The following is a 16,368-nucleotide window of genomic DNA, read 5'->3' on the forward strand; positions in this document are numbered from 1 at the left end:
GAGAAAACAGCAGTGTTTCTCACAGCGACAGCCCCAGTTGCTAAGGGTTGGGTCAATGCAACTTGACAAGACATTGTGAAAATGCTCTTAATGTTTACTTCATTTCCTTGATCTGTTCAAAGAGACCCTCTTTAAACTGAAATAATGTTGGAAAATTTACTGACACTGAGCATCTTTGCACTAGGGTTCCCACAATGTATACAGGCATGATACCATCAGTGATGTCTTCTTACACTTGTCCCTAATGTCCACAGTGACATTGAGAGAGGTTTCCAAAACCATGTGTTCTATGGTGTGTATAACTGCACCAAGGGAGGTGAACGTGGAAACTAATGGAGAGGTGGGGGGGCGGAGTATCAAAACCCTGACCAGCGGTGAACATGCTTGTGTGAATTGTGGAGAGACTTTGGTGAAGGTGTGTAGGGAGATTTGACTCTAAAGGAGCAGATTCCAGAAAGGCATGTTATTGGTGTAGCATCCACCTGTACCAGCCAGATCATCAGTGTTAAAAAAGGCAAGTGTCTTCTCTTGGGTGATCTTACATTTTTAATCTTCTGACACACTCAGTGTTGGGCTGGTGCAAGAAGGGCAGCACAGTAGCTCATTGGTTAGCAGTACTGCCTCACAGCACTAGCAACCTAGGTTCGATTCCAGCCTTGGATGACTGTCTGTGTGGAATTTGTGCATTCTCACTGTGTCTACATGGGTTTCCTCCCACAGTCCAAATATGTGCAGGTTAGGTGGATTGGCTGTGGGAAATTGCCCATGGTGTCCATGGGAAATGCAGGCTTACAGGATAGTGTTGGTCTGGGTGGGATGCTCTTCGGAGAGTTGGGATGGTTTTGATGAGCTGAATGGTCTGATTCCACACTGTAGCCATTCTATAAGTGGTCTATTTTTGAGGGTTTCAAGCTGTGATTTTAATCCAGACTCTTGATGAAGTGAATTCTAATTTTTAAGCAAACCAGATCAATGATTTGGATGTGAGACCAAATGTAATATTTCCAAGTTTGCTGATGAGGCAAAACTTGTTGAGAATACAAGTTGTTAGGGGAATGCAAAGAGTCATTCAGGGACACCTAAACAGGCTGACTGAGTGGAGAAAATCTTGACAGATGGAATAAAATGTGGAAATGTGCAAAGTTAATTACTTTGGTAGCAGAAATAGAAATACAAGATATTTCCTAAATGGTCGAAGATCAGGAAGCTTTGGTCACCTGACTGAGAGCAAAGAGATGGGACATTTCTCAGTCCCCACAAAGAACACCTGGAGCAAACCAGCCTGGAAGCTGGGGCTTTAGTTCAGGTCTGTAACCCTGCATAATGGGCAATTTCCAATGGCCATCCACCTGAACTGCACATCTTTGGACTCTGGGAGACTGAAACACCCAGAGAAAACCCACGCACTCACGGGGAGAATGTGCAAACTCAACACAGATTGTCACCTGAGACTGGAATTGAACCCAGGTCGAATCCTGGGAGGAAGACTGGGCAACTATAGAATGAGAGTAGAGGTTGTTGGGTGCAGATTTGGACTTGGCACAAAACCTGCCTCCCCACACTGTAATGTACTGCAGTTTAACTAACAAATTAAAAAATAACCCTTCTGTCCTCGTCCATTGCATTGCCCTAATATGCCCATGCCCCATCCTCTCCACTCCTTCCATCTGATGCCCTCTATACCACCTAAGCCCTCTACTCTTTTCCAAAGGCCATGCACATTCCTAAACCAATGTATGTTGGTTTAGCCATGATTCCTGGCATTTGCTATGCTAAGCTATGTACCCCTGTACCCACCACTCTGGCCCCATACCAACTTAGTGCCCACTTATGACCCAGCCTTCACCTTTGCTCCTACTTCCACTATGACATATCAGTTACTATCCACTCGAGACAAACCTCAGCAGCCATGGTGATACATTATAAAGTGAGGTGGCTATTGAGAATTTTTAAATAATCTCTCATTGCTAAAGGAAAAACATAATGCGTTGAAATTCCTTCAGGTAATCATTATGAAACCAAACATTTGTACTCTAAGTTCTTTGACAACTTTGACAGTTTTTGACCGTTCTGACAGTTCCAATGGGTGTATGCATTGTGCTCCCTGACATTGTAGAAAGGCTATAACATCTGTTTGAGATTAGCAGTTCTGGGTGTGAATGTGCTGGATACAGATCTTTCATAGCTGAATCTACCATGCTCCACGTCAGTGATAATTTCTAAATACTTTTGGAACACAGGAGCAGTATTAGGTCAATGCGACCCTCAAGCCATCCCCATTATTCAACAAGAGCATGTCTACCCTCATCCCATTTTCCCGCAGTATTGCTATATCCCTTGCTATCTTGATATCTCAGTGTTTTGAAGAATGGTACATTCTCCCTGCCAAACCTCTACCCCAAAACCCCAAGTTCTAAGATCTCTCTTCTGGAATTTGAGGTGCTACATTAGCCTCAAAGCCCCTGAGTCAAGAAGGAAAGTTCAGATGAATTCCTGTTGCAAATGACCATGCACTCATCTGTGTTTGAAAAACTTGTGAGCACTGCTGTCAGGGTCGGGATCCAGTCATCAGTCTTGAAGCTTTTTCCAGTCAAGGGAAATATAGACTTGCCACCTCCGATGATACAAAAAGGACCTCGACTTGGTCCATAAGACCATAAGATATAGGAGCAAAATTAGGCCATTCCGTCCATCAAGTCTGTTCCACCATTCAATCACAGTTGATTATGTTTCTCAACCCCCATTCTCCTGCCTTTTTGATTCTCAAACTAAACAAAAGTCGATCTGTATCTCTCTTAAAGACACTCAATGACTTGGCCTCCACAGCCTTCACGTCAATGAAGTTCACAGATTCCCCACCCACCTGCTGAAGAAATTCCTCCTCATCTCAGTTCGAAAGGGTGGTCACTTCACTCTGAGTCTGGGCCTCCAGGTCCTAGTCTCACCTACGAGTGGAAACACCGTCTCCATGTTCACTCTATTCAGGCCTCTCAGTATCCTGTAAATGCATGACAGAAGGACGGGCAAGGTTATAAGCACCACAAAACTACACCGCATCAGCAATGCACTTGTGTTTCGAACTGCCCAAGCTATTAATCAATAGCAACATTAAGAAATGCTACCATTCAACAGCTCCACTGTTAAACTGTTAGAACAGTGCAATCCTCAGGCAGAATCCTAGGGCCCCCAAAGGAGAAATGTTGTTTTTGCAGATTTTTGATCATTTGAACAACTCGCCTGTTACTTCAGGAAGCTAGAAGCACGCAGGATAGAAGCAATTACAAAGTCCTTAGAGAGCAAGGGTCTGCGCAGGAAGGCCCCATTTAAATGTTGGCTGTGATGTGACTGTTTCGGAGCTTAGTGAGTGAGGTTAACAATCCCTGCTGGAGAATGGTGAAGAAACATTTAAAATAGTGACGTAAAGGATCGAGCTAGGAATGATGGAACTGAAGAAAGGAATGCTTCACCACTAGCGCTGGTGCCTTGGCAAATGTACACCACAGGTCACAGCTACAGTAAAAACTCCAGGGTCCACAGATCAAATCGATACTGAGGCCAAACTTCAGGAATATCATAGACAGATTTAAATGCAATAAAAGGGCAATTTGACAGATTAGGAAGACAGAATCTAATAGAAGAACGTCATTAGAAGATGTAAAAACTGTGATCAGAAGTGTGGATGAATGATTTAATCAGCAATTTTGATTTGATTTATTTATTTATTGTCCATGCATTTATTACAAATACTTGATAAGTGTTGTATTTAGTTCACCACTCTCTTAAAACACAGAAAATAAACCAAAATATGGAATATAAAGCCAGAAAAAAAATCAATAAATTTCACCTTAAAGTCTTTATCTCAGTTAGGTGGTCTTTGGAACAGCTCCCACTTCTAGTGATCTTTTCCCTGGGGTGGTGGAGTCCAGAACTAGACGGCATAGGTTTAGGGTGAGAGGGGAAAGATATAAAAGGGACGTAAGGGGCAACATTTTCACGCAGAGGGCGGTGCATTTAAGGAATGCATTGCTAGAGGTGGTGGAGGCTGGTACAACTACAACATTTAAAAGGCATATGGATGGGCTTTTGAATAGGAAGGGTTTAGAGGGATATGGGCCAAGTGCTGGCAAATGGGACTAGAATAATTTAGGATATCTGGTTGGCATAGACATGTTGGACTGAAGGGTCTGTTCCTTGCTGTACATCTCTATGACTCTAGTTCAGCTCCTCCACCCCGATCCTCAAGTCCACACGGCTAAACCGATGACACTGTTGCAACCAGACTTCTCTGATTTGTTAAAGCTGCAGCCGTAGTGCCTCATTGGAAACTTGTGGAAAGGGACATAGATATAATCGAATGGAAGGAACTCGTCTCCTTGGTAGGGGGAATGGTAGAAGATCGAGGAGGCCATTCGACCCGTCAAGCCTGCTCTGCCAGTCACTTTTAATCACGACTGATCATCAATCTCAATACTCTAATCCCAACCTTCCCCCATATCCCTTGAACCCTTCAGCCACAATTGCTAAATCTATCTCCCTCTTGAAAATGTATAATATTTTGGCCTCAACCAGTTTCTGTGGGAGTGAATCCCACAGGCTGAATACTTCCTGTCTGAAGAAATTTCTCCTCATCTCCATCTCAAAAGGCTTACCCCTTACCCATAAATTATGACCACTTTCTGGACTCCACCACCATTGGGAACATCCTTCCTGCACCTAACCTGTTGAGTGTTGTTAGAATTCTAAAGCTTTCTATGAAATCCACCCTTATTCTTCTAAACTCCAGTGCATACTGATTTGATTTAATTTATTGTCACATGTACTTTCTTTTTACAAAATACACTGAGAAGTGCTGTATAATGTAGCATACAATCCCAGCCAACTCAGTCTCTCCTCATATGTCAGTCCTGCTAGCCCTGAAATCTGTCTGGTAGACCTTCACTGCACTCTCTCTATAACAAGAACGTCCCACCTCAGGTAAGGAGACCAAAACTGCACAGACAATACTCCAGGTGGGGCCTCGCTACTGCCCTGGATAATTGCGGCAAGACATTCTTGTTCCATTACTCAAATCCTCACTGACTGGCAGAATAGATTTTGAGGGGATGCAAGGAAAAATATTTTCACCCAGAGGGTGGTTGGAATCTGGAACACACTGCCTCAAAGGGCAGAGGTAGGAACCCTCATAGCATTTAAGAAATATTTACATGTGCACTTCCAACACCAAAACATGCAAGGCGATGGACCAAGTACTGGAAAATGGGATTATAATAGTTGGGTGCTTGTTTCTGACTGGCGCTGGCCTGATGGGCTGAAGGGCCTTTTTCTGTGCTGTAGATCTTTGCAACGCTCTGAGTAGCAAAGGAAAAAGAAAATCACAGGGTTACGTTGCTCAAGCAAACCTACTGTTTTGAGGAACAAATCATTTACTTCTATACACAGGACAAAAGGAGGCGATGAGAGGGTGAAATGGGAAATCAAGGGAGAGCGTTACTTTTGCACACATATCTTTTGAATTAAGTAAGAGTGGTGTTCTGGGACAGTCAGTGACCCCTTTGAGCAAGTGCTTCAATAGAAACGGTTACACTTGCTGTGCATTTACTCGATCTCAGCTTTCAATTGCCAGCAGTTGTTTGGCCGCATTGTGTTCTTGAATGTGCGAGAAAATGGATAGTTCTTCTGTGGCTCATTTACATTTTGACTCGAAGTTGTTCAACACATTGGCCTTGTGTGAACTCTGTGTTAAATTACAAGGTTTGACGTGCGAATTACCTGGAATGGAAAATGCAGAAAGACTTGACTTATAGCATGGATGGAAAGTCTCCAAGCCTCGAGGACTGAAGTCAGTGCTTTCTGCCCTTAGAATCTGAGAAGGCCCGTATGGACCCCCGATTGTGTAAACTTTGCGTAGAGTGCTCAATAGGTTTATGAACCAGTTACGTAGTGGTCAGCCACTCACTGCCCTTTAGGTTCTCAGCCTTTCCCCTGATGGAGTTAGACATTGGTGTCTGAGAGAATGATGCATACACTTGGACATCTCCGGTCACCCTGCCTTGTAGATTACCATCACATTCTGCTGCCAACAAGCATTCTAGATAACATTTGCATCACTTTTCTGGACTATAGGAAAAGTCATTCTCAAGGCTGCTAAATTCTTCATAGAGTCATAGCGATGTACAGCACAGATACAGACCCTTCACTCTAACTCATCCATGCCGACCAGGTATCCTAGATTGATCTAGTCCCGTTTGCCAGCACTTGACCCATATCCCTCTGAATCCTTCCTATTCATATACTCATCCAGATGCCTTTTAAATGTTGTAATTGTACCAGCCTCCACCACTTCCTGTAGCAGCTCATTCCATACATGCATCACCCTCTGCATGAAAAAGTTGTCCTTTAGGTCCCTTTTAAATCTTTCCCCTCTCACCCCTAAACCTATGCCCGCTAGTTCTGGACTCCCTCACCCCAAGGAAAAGACCTTGTCTATTTACCCTATCCATGCTTCTCATGATTTTATAAACCTCTATGAGGTCACCCCTCAGCCTCCGACGCTGCAGGGAAAACAGCCCCAGCTTATTCAACCTCTTCCTATAGCTCAAACCCTCCAACCCTGGAAACATCATTGGAAATCTTTTCTGAACCTTTTCAAGGTTCACAATATCCTGGGAGATTCAGGTAGAGTAGCATAATAATGATGTTTTAAACCATTTTTTTACAGAATTGTTGCTGGACAAAAGGAAATCATTCGGCTCACCAGGCCTGCACTCACTCTTCAAACAGGCATCATTACTTCATATCAATTTTATTCTTTTTTCCCACATCTTTTTACACTATTTTAATCCAAATAATCATCCAGTGTCCTTTGGAATGCTACAATTGAATCCACCTCCATCACGTTCCCAGGCAGTACAGAATCTAACAGCTCACGTGTGAAAAAGTAATTTTCTCCCATCACCCTTGCTTCTTTTACTAATCACTTTAAGTCTATGCCCTCTCATTCTTTTTTAACCTTAATGAGCAGGGACATCTTCTCCCTATCTATTTTATCCAGCTCATTCATGATTTTGAAAATCTCTATCAAATCTCCTGTCAGCTGCCTTCTCTCCCAAGAAAACACTCCCAACGTCTTCAGTCTATCCTCATGACTGAAGTCTCTTATCCCTGGAGCCACTGATGCACACGCTCCAATGTTTTCACACCTTTCCTAACTCGTGGCCACCAGCAACTGTACACAATACCCCAGCTGAGGCCTACCAAGTGTTTTGTATAAGTTCAACATCACCTCAATGAAATAAGACACAGGGCTGTGGATACTGAAAATCTGGAACAAAAGCAGAAACTGGTGGAGAACCTTAACGTTTCCAGTGCAGTAAGCATTCTTCAGAACAGATTTTGCTTCCTCTGCATAGATGCTGCCAGATCTGCTGAGTTTCTCCAATAATGCTTGTTTTTGTTCCACACCACCTCCTTGTTCCTACACCCTTTTAATAAAACTAAGGGTGCTGTGTGCTTTATTAGCTGCTCACTTCAGTCCTGCCACCTTCAATAATCTATACACATATTCATTGATATCCTGCTGATCCTGAACCCCCGTACGAATTGTACCAATTTTTATTGTCTTTCAATTTTCTTACTACCAAAGTCTTTCGCTTCACACCTTTTTGCATTGAACCTCATCTGCCACCTAACTGCCCACTCCACCAATGTATCTCAGACCTTCTGAGTTCCTCACTGTCCTCCACACAGTTTTCAGATCTTCCAAGTTTCATAACATCTGCAAACTTTGAAGTTGTCCCCTGCGCTGAAAGATGCAGCTTACTAATATATATCAGGAAAAGCAAAGATCCCATGACCAACCTCTGGGAAACTCCACTACAAACCTACCTCCATCCTGAAAAACCCACTTTGACAAGAGACATGGATTAGATATGACCCCACCAGTTGTATTTTCAGTGGGAGGGAATGTTAATACGCCATCCCCCTTCTCCCTTCCCTTCTTCCACCCAACCTACCCTCCCGACCAAAATGTGGGCCAACACTCACCACTCGATACCCTGACTTACCCCTCTCTGGGATTCATTGGGTTACTGACATCGGTTTGCCTGAGTTCCGGCAACTCCCACTTTCGAACTGTGACGCTGCTGAGTTACTGCAGCAACTCAAGAAACTGATGTGTCTATGCCTCCCTGAGGGGCACATGTTCAGCACTGCAGCGCCTCAGCCTGGCCACAGTGTGTAATGCCGGAAGGCTGGCATAGGGAAAGTAGTGCTGGCCCAACTCCTGGCCTCTGTGGACCGTCCTGCTCACCCCCTTCGCCCCGCCACAGGGCAGAGTTGGCAGGGTTTAGAGAGGCAATTTCAGAGATTGCTGTCATGCTTACCAGTGGGGGAAGTGATTTTAATCAGGGATGCACAAGAGGCTGGACCTGGAGGAAGCGGGAGGTAACAGAGTTAGGAAGGGGTCTGTGGGCAAGGGAGATCAAAGAGAGGTTTGAATGCAAGAATGGAAACTTTAAAATCAAGGCTTTTTTGATGAGCACAGAGCCGATGAATGAACAGTACTTGTCTAACATCCAGGAAGTTGCTCAAACAAACGAAAAACTACCCACAGCTGAAAATGGTCCTCTTCAGATAAATGGTCCATGGGTATTTCTGCACCAGGAGGCCAAGTGCTGTCTGTTCCAGCTGTGTGTCTGGACAAGTTGATAAGGAAACCAATCTGGGACATGGGTGTCAAAACAATGACTTTCAACAGAAGTGCAAGTAGACTCTTTCAAAAGATACTTTTGTGAATGCATGAACAAAGCACAAAATAGTTTTATCTTGATTCACACACTAAAATTTAACATTGGATAATGGGGTTGGCTACAAACCACAGGAAACAGGCTCTGATCCAGGTATTCCATGACTTCACATTCCCCTTTTCGGGAATAAAAGGGAGGGAGGTATTTGACACACGAGCGCATTAACGAAAGAGATTTCTTGATGATTCACTGCTTTGTAACTCCTCCCCTCCTCTCACAGACTGCTGGAATTTTTTTTTAATTCTGTAAATGCATCTGCAGAAAGTATTAAAACTGTTATGGACTTCTGCTACTGAGAGAGAATGAGGAAGCCTTGGCTGGGATAGCCATGACACTGACACAGCTCATCTGCTTTCCTTCCTACCAGTGCTTTCCTCGGATAAGGAAGAGGATTTGCCCCCACTTGGGGTGAGGTGGTGGCAGGAGCGAGGTTGGAGGGGTGTTGGGTAGGGGGTGAGGTTGGTGTGTATGCTGGCGGGAGGATGATCGAAAAGTGATATAAAAGTGACATAGAAAGGGGTGAGAGTGGAAACGTCTTTCCCAGTCTGGAGGAGAACTTTGTGACTGATACACGTCAGGAACCAGTGACTTCCTTTACGTAGCGCCTAGCTCAGGTTGACATCATCTGCTAAACCCCAGATACAAAAGACGTTTTCCTCAAGTCAGGCCAAAGGTGAGAAGAGACAGATTTTCGGGGTAGGACTGTACTTTTCATTTTTGCCTTGCGTATCGATCAGCAACATGTTTTATTTTCAGTTGCTCTCTGTTCAGCTGTCCCAGCTTCTTGCTATGCGGTGAACATCAGGAGCGTGTATCTTGAGCAATGAAGGGCATGTTTTCAAGCCCTCACTTCCCTCTAGTGAATCTGGAAACTCTGCTCCAGCTCATGGGTGCTTTGAGGCCAGACTTCTCACTGCAGGTTTTCAATGGCTTTTACAACTTTTTGTATGACGTATATTGTTCACTCCAACATCTGTTTCAAATGAAACCCCAGGATATTAATATTTGATGTAACTAACACATATCCCAGAGGTGCTTTCCATCAATAGCTTCTATGTTATTTTACATCGAAAGAACCTTTGTGCTTAATGATTCCATAAGTTGGCCTGCAGGATACTTATTGTTGTGAGTAGCCTTGCCTTGAAATAGTTCACTCCCCTTAAAGGGGCACTGGTTAAGGCTCCAGCAGCACTCTGCTGTCAGTTTGTGCACACACACATCCATCACCAAGGGTTCTCACTGAGACGAGAATGCCACTGTGCCAACTGAGGCCGGATTCACCTTTTATCCCCGCACTTCTTCACTCCAGGATGGTGAGTCCCCCTTGCTGCTTTCACCCACAATCAGTAGAGACTTTAACTAAAATCCAAATCAGAACAAGCCTGATCCAATCGCAGATTGCTGTTCCTGCTGACCCACGAGACGAAGGATTGAATTTTAGACTCAGCAACAAGACACAGGATTGTTTGTAGACTGTGGGGAATGTGGGGTGGTTATGGGTTGGGGAGCTGAGAGATGTCACTGCGTTGGTATTCTAACTGAGAGGTGGGGGAGGGGGTGAGCTGCCTTAATTGGCGTCGCAAATGGGATCTCTGTCCAGTTAAAGGCAATGGATGACCCTCTGGAAAGGAGAGGGTCAGGATCTGCCAGTCACAGGGAACAGCAGCTGCAGTACGCAGGAAGCAATGGATGCTTCAGGGAAATGGTACCCTTAAAGAATGCAACTTAACAATACAAACACCTCCCAGAGGTAGAGGGGTGCCTCCTTTACACAGTAGCCTTAGGCTCACCCAGGCACGTTGTGAGGGATTCCTACTTGGCTCCAGTACCTCTAAGCAGTGATTTGGCTCTCTGTCACTTCAGAGAACTGGGGGACCCTAAACTTACCAATAACCAATTTGAGGAGGTGATGGCCTAATGATTTTATCGCTGGACTGTTAATCCAGATACCCAGGTAATGTTGTGTGGACCCAGGTTCAAATCCTACCATGGCAGATGGTGGGGAATTTTAATTCAATAAATGTCTGTAATGAAGAGTCTAATGATGGCCATGAATCCGTTGTCAGAAAAAACCCACCTGCTTCACTAACGTCCTTTTCGGGAAGGAAATTGTCATCCTCACCAGGTCCGACTTACTTGTGATTCCAGATCTATACCAATGAGGTTGACTCTGAACAATTAGGGATGGGCAATAGCCCTCATCCTGTGAATGAATTTAAATAAAAAACAAGGTTCACAATGAGCCAGTTTACCTGCTGACATCATAGAGGGACTTTCAGGAACCCTGAACCCATGTCAACCAGAGATGCTGAAATGAAGATCCACCTTGGGAAGCCAGCAGAACAACCTTGTGACTTTTGAGCACTGCCTGGCTCTGTTGTTGACATCAGTGTGTTCTGAAGATATCGCACTAAGTCTCAGTAAGAGTCAACTGTTCCCCTGAGGCTACCTTCACCTCAGTAGTCAGCTCCTGACAGAGTCTTGCTTCCAGAAAGATCATTTTCTTCATGCATTGCTCACTTTGGTAAATACCAGTCTCTTTGCTCTCCCAGACCTATTGAAAGCTAATTTTCTTTTACATTAATCCCTCAGTAGTGTGGGTATCGCTGGCTGGGCCAACACTGATTACCCATCCATCTTGAAAAGGTGGTGGTGAGCTCCTCTCTTGAACCGCTTGGTGTAGTTAGACCCACTGGGAAGGAAGTTTGAGGACTTTAGACCCATCAACACTGAAGGAACAACAATATATTTCCAAGTCAGGATGGTGAGTGGCTTGGAGGGGAGCTTGCAGGGATTGGTATTCCCATGTATCTGCTGCCCTTGTCCTTCTGGATGGAAGTGGTCACGGGTTTGGAAGGTGTCATCAGTGGACCTTTGGTGAATTTCTGCATTGCTCCTTGTAGATGGTACTCATTTGTGGATGTGGTGCCAATCAAGAGGGCTGCTTTATCCTGGGTGGTGTTGTTGAAGCTGCACTGATCCAAGCAAGTGGGGAGTATTCCACCACGCTTGAGCCTTATAGATAGTAGACAGGATGTGGGGTGATGTGGGTAGTGTGGATTTCCTAGGCTCTAACCTGCTCTTGTAACCATGTTAATTATAAGGCTAGTCCAGTTCACTTTCTAGCCCCGAGGATATTGGTAGTGGGGGATTCAGCGATCACCATGCCATTGAATGTAAGGGCATGGCAGTTACACTCTCTCGTGTTAGATGCAGTCATTGCCAGGTACTTGTGTGGTGTGAAAGTTACTTGGCACTTGTCAGGCCAAGTTTAGTTATTGACCAGAGTTTATATTTGAACATGGACTGCTTCAGTATCTGAGGAGTTGTGAATGGTGCTGAACATTGTGCAATCATTGGTGAATATCCCTACTTCTGACCTTTTGATCAAGGATAGGTCATTGATGAAGTGGCTGAAGATGATTAGGCCAAGGACACTACCCTGAGGAACTCCTGCAGAAATATATGTAGCTGAGATGACTGATCCTCCATCATAAGGTCATAATCCACAGTAAATTACTGATGATTCAATATGGTGCTGGGAATTGTCATGTCATGACGTATTTGCATGTCCTGACCCATGGGATAGACCAAAGAATTGGTGAGGATTACATATACTTTAATTAACATCTAAAGTGATACAGGCACAGATGGCTGTGGAGGGCAGACCATTGAGTATATTTAAGATAGAGATAGATCAGTTTTTGATTGTCAAGGGGATCGAGAGTTACGGGGAGAAAGTGGGAGAATGGGGTTGAGAATCTTATCAGCCATGATTGAATGGTGGATCAGACTCGATGGGCTGAATGGCCTAATTTCTGCTCCTATATCTTATGGTCTTATAACACATCTCTGGCATCTTTTGGGCATCAGATTATTGTACAGGATGGGACATGGGTGAGTAAGGGTCAAGCATCTATTTATTCCTAAACAGCTTTTTGTTTTCAATGCCCATGTCCATGGTCAGAGCGAAAGAATTTGCATTCATGTATCACCTCTCACCTCAAAGTGTTTTGCAGCCAACAAGATATTTCTGAAGTGTACATCCGATTGGAATGTAAGAAGGGCAGAAACCAATTTACACACAGCAAGCTCCCACAGACAGAAATTGATGTGCTCATGGCTATAGCTATGTTGTTCAGCACTCAGTTTGATTGGGTTAGAGGCTGCTTCATCGTATCAAGCACTGTCTGTTTCACTTCATCAAATTTTACGTGTATCGTCTGTAGATTTTTTTTACATGGGACATGACAACAAAGTGTCAGTTTTAGGATGGCAAGGATCCCATTGCCTTGGAGCACAAACCATAGCACACCCCAAACCAGAATCCTCTTGTCCATCCTCAGAAGGCTGGCCACAAAGTGAGTCATCAGTTTCCTGTTCAATCTCTTGCCACTGCTCCCGGTGTTCTAGGAATCCAACATCAGACCGTGCTGGCTGCTTTTAATGGGTATATTTAAACTTTCCTTCTCAATGTTTTAAATGCTTCTGGATTTATTTTCTTATTGGTGCCTAATTAACCAGTTGGGTGAGAAATAAAAATGCAGCAGTTAAAATTATAGGGCTGTCATTCCAAAGAGACTTGGCTGAGCAGAGATATTGACAGGATATATCCCATGGCTGAAGAATCCAGACTGTTGGGGGGAAGGTGGGTGGGGGTGGGGGGTGGGTGGGGGGCGTTGGTCACTATCTTAGAATACATTTCGGGCTCCGGATGTGAATCTTTGGACTTTTGCACATTTTGATCCAGGCTGGTGTTGCTGGACAAGCCAGGTCCCAGGCTGAAACCTGGCTAGATGGCTATCTTTGTTTTTGCTTTAATGAAGTTGTCTTCCACCCAAATACAAGCCTTCAATCCTGTAGATTTGGGTTTAACAATAAAATGGAAGTTATTGTGTAAAGGAATTGAAGATAAAATAGAATAAATGAAGCTATTCATAAAAAACAGATTTACAATTTTCAAGGCCCATGATCAAAGGCCTTTAATCCCAATAATACTCCTTTATGCAGAGAGAATTTCCATCTCTTTCACATCCAACAGACTTAATTTAACTATGGATTCAATTTTACATATATAGAAACTGATGGCCTTTTCCTGAACCCTTTGTTCAACTGGGCTTAGACTTTCTCAGCTTCAAGTAACCCCTTCAGGGTTTTAACCAAACACTTCTGGTCTGAAATTTATAAAATGAACTCATTAAATTGATTTGGAGGTGCCAGTATTGGACTAGGGTGTACAAAGCTAAAAATTGTACAACACCAGGTTATAGACCAACAGGTTTATTTGACAACCACCTGATGAAGGAGCAGCACTCTGAAAGCTAGTGCTTCCAAATAAACTTGTTGGTCTATAACCCGGTGTTGTGTGATTTTTAACTCATTAAACTGAGGTAACCTCTTCCTTAATCATTCTGAAACTGCCTTTTTTTCAGGAACAGCAGTTGTACACATCCAGCAACAATCAAGCTGCCAACTGTCCAACTGACACAAAGAAGCCCTTTTATTTCCACCAAGTCATATATGTTACTCTACATCCACCCAGCCAAATCTTCTGAATATTCTATTTGAAAGCCTAATGCACTACGCTATTTCACCTACAGTTCTTTCAGTTTTTATGTTGTTTCATTTGTTGACTCATAAGTTCTCTCAGTGTAAACTGTTAGGGACCAGGCCTGACCCCCTCAAAATATTTTAAGAAGGTATATTTTTTAAAGATAGATGTGAAGCGCACGTTCCAGATGTGATGTGACTCGATGTTAAGCAAAACAATTTATTTAAACACTATAGGTAAAATACAAACTGAATAATAGATACAGTACCCATTACTAATTAACTGATCCAATAAGGTGACATCCCATAAATACACCCCTTGTCAAAAAGGCAAATTCTGGCATAGATTCTTGGGTGCAGTTCTCAAATCCAGGAGGAAACAACATCAAAATAAATTCCAGGGAAAATAGCAGCTAGGAATCATTTACTGAAGCTTTCAACTCTTCTGTGACCCCAAACAATTTCTGACTGCTACAGCTAAAACAAAACTCGAATGTCATGTCTGTGAGAGCTAGCCACACCCATTCAGGCTGCTTCTATTATTCCGATGTTTTTTTTAAAAAAAGCCCGAAGGCCTCAAATATTGTTTACTTAAGCCATCTTTAGTAGCCAGTTCGATCTTCAAAAAGAAAACCAGGACAAAATAACCTTTAAAGTAACAGCGTTGTCACAAAACAAAACCCCATTATCCACAAGGAAGTCTTTCTGTAATGTGGTGTTTTTAAAATAATCACCATGGCTACAGACATACCTGAAAGTTAATCATTAGACCTCGTCAGACACACAGAAACCCCATATGCCACGAGTTCAAAGTACAGAAATTCAAGAATAAATGTTATTATATATTTTTTATATGTATAAATCACACATTGCATTAACCCAGACTGTTTATTATGGATGCTTAGATGTTCAAGACAAAGGTTGCACTCCAAGATTTGGAGACTAAGAAAATATATGAATATGGGGGTGGTCTGTAAAGGTGTAGCTGAGAAAATCAGACATGATTCTGTTTTTTAAGAATTGTTTTTTTCTTGTGGGACATGTGCAGGGCCAGCATTTGTTGCCCAACTCTAATTGTCATTGAACTGAATGGCTTGCCAGGTCATGTCAGAGACCAATTAGGAGTCAAGCTCATTGCTATACATCTGGAGTCAAGTTTGTACACAAACACACAGATCCATATAAGTCTGGAATCACATGTAGGGGGTAAGGATGGAACATTTCCTGCTTTAAAGGGCTTTAGTGAACCAGGTGGATTGTTATGACTTTATAGAATCCATAAAGTATGGAAGCAGGCCCTTCGGCCCAACAAACCTCTACATTTACTCCTGACTAATGCACTTGCACATTCCTAAAAACTATGGACAATTTAGCACAGCCAATTCACCTAACTTGCACATATTTATACTGTGCTGGAGAAACCGGAACAAACCTGCACAAACGTAGAGAGAACATGCAAACTCAACACAGACAGTCACCCGAGGCTGGAATCAAATCTGAGTCCCTGGTGCTATGAGCAGTGTTAACCACTGAGCCATCATGGCACCCACTTGACAACTGAGAACAACGACTATGGTCACCATCATTGAACCTACCTTTCTGATTCAGACTTCTTTATTGAATTTACGGATTTTTTTACAGATTTTAATCCATACCCCCAGGGTTTTAGTCTGGGCCTCTGGAATACTGGTCCAGTTGTACCATCATTACTCCATTGTCTTCGTTAGTGAATGATTGGGAAAGGTTCAAAGGGCTGAACAGTCTACTCCTGCTCCTGCTTCTTAAGTCTTTATGATTGACGTTGCAGCCTAACAAAGGGATTTTTTTTCTCTGTGGGACCTATATTTCAAGCAGTCAATTATTTGCACCAGTGTACAGATTTAATACGCCACTTACAGACCAAAGAAATGATATAGAATAACTATAATCTACAAGAGCACCAATACTCAGAAGTGGATTACAACAATAACTTACATTTATGTACCACCTTTAAAGTAGAAAAATATCCCAAGGC

General features: G+C 43.2%; 1 protein-coding gene across 3 annotated transcripts in view; it reads left to right on the forward strand.

Moving 5' to 3' along the window:
• Positions 1–16,368, forward strand: part of bmpr1ba (bone morphogenetic protein receptor, type IBa) — a 486,264-nt gene that overhangs the window by 258,455 nt on the left and 211,441 nt on the right. The window lies entirely within an intron of this gene.

The sequence above is a fragment of the Chiloscyllium plagiosum genome, chromosome 32, assembly GCF_004010195.1.
Source record: "Chiloscyllium plagiosum isolate BGI_BamShark_2017 chromosome 32, ASM401019v2, whole genome shotgun sequence".
NCBI lineage: Eukaryota > Metazoa > Chordata > Chondrichthyes > Orectolobiformes > Hemiscylliidae > Chiloscyllium > Chiloscyllium plagiosum.